We start from the raw sequence: 1,736 nt of genomic DNA on the forward strand, positions 1-1,736 counted from the left end.
GTCTGCTTATATACTGATGCGGGCCACACCCCCAAGGAGACTTCCTTTCATCTGATTGGCTACTCACAGTATATTCAATCATGGGAGTGATTAAATTAAAACACGGAGAATCATGGCCCAGCCAAGTTGACACACTATCTTAACCATCACAATACAGAACCAAGAAATTAGGAAGGAAATTAAGCAAAACGCAGAACATGCAATAGAGGAACTTAAGAAGACTAGAGAAGAGCATAATCACAAATTTAACAGGCTGCAAGAATCCATGGAGAGACAGCAATCAGAAATCCAGAAGATTAACGATAAAATTTCAGAATTAGACAACTCAATAGAAAGTCGTAGGAGCAGAATTGAGGCAATGGAAGTCAGAATTAGTGAGATTGAAGATAAAGCACTTGACACCAACTCATTTGAGGAAAAATGAGATAAAAGGATTTTTTAAAAAAGAAGAAACCCTAAGAATTATGTGGGACTCTATCAAGAGGAATAACCTACGAGTGATTGGATTTCCAGAACAGGTGGGGATAACAAAAAATACAGAGAGAATTGAAGATTTGTTGTCAGAAAACTTCGCTGATATCCTAAAAGATGACAAGATATCTATCCAAGATGCTCACTGAACCCCACATGAGGTAGATCCCGAAAGAAAGTCACCAAGACATATTATAATCAAACTTGCCAAAACCAAAGATAAAGAGAGAATTTTAAGAGCAGCTAGGGAGAAACGAAAAGTCATCTACAAAGGAGAGTCAATAAGACTAAGCTTGGACTACTCAGTAGAAACCATGTAGGCAAGAAGGCAATGGGATGACATATATAAAGCCTTGAAGTAAAAAAATTGCCAGCCAAGAACTATATATCCAGTAAAACTGTCTCTCAAATATGATGGTGAATTTAGGGCATTTCCAGATAAACAGTTTAGGGAATTTGCAAAAACCAAACCAAAATTACAAGAAATACTAAAGGGAGTACTCTGGTTAGAAAATCGATAACATCAGATAACAACCCAAGACTAGAACACAGGACAGAGCAACCAGATATCAACCCAGATAGGGAAGTCACAAAAGGAAATCAAAGCTAAAACACTGAAAATAGGAAAATAGAGATGCCAATATGTAAAATATGACAGCATTAAAACAAAAAAGAGGGACTGAAAAACGTGGACATAGATTTTTCACATGGAGAGGAAGTCAAGGTGAAATAAAGAAATAAAAGACTGGTTTAAACTTCGAAAAACAAGGGTAAATATTAAGATAACCACAAAGGAAACTAATAATCCTACACAACAAAGTGAAAAACAAGAAAAATATAAAGATTCAGCAAATACAAAATCAACAACAATGAAAAAGATGAAAAGAAAATACAGAAGGAAAATTGTCTTAGCACAGAAAATTAAGTGGAACAAAGAAACTGTCAACAACACACACACACACACACACAAAAGACATCAAAATGACAGCACTAAACTCATACCTGTCAATACACTGAATATAAATGGACAAAACTCACCAATAAAGACACAGGGAGTGGCAGACTGGATTAAAAAAAAACACGATCCATCTATATGTTCCCTAAAAGAGACACACCTTAGACTTAAAGACACAAACAAACTACAATTCAAAGGATGGAAAAAAATATATCAAGCAAACAGCACTCAAAAAAGAGCAGGAGTGGCAATATTAATCTCTGACAAAATAGACTTTAAAGTAAAATCCACCACAAAGGATAAGGAAGGA

The sequence above is a fragment of the Trichechus manatus genome, unplaced genomic scaffold (assembly GCF_000243295.1).
Source record: "Trichechus manatus latirostris isolate Lorelei unplaced genomic scaffold, TriManLat1.0 scaffold00233, whole genome shotgun sequence".
NCBI classification, from domain to species: domain Eukaryota; kingdom Metazoa; phylum Chordata; class Mammalia; order Sirenia; family Trichechidae; genus Trichechus; species Trichechus manatus.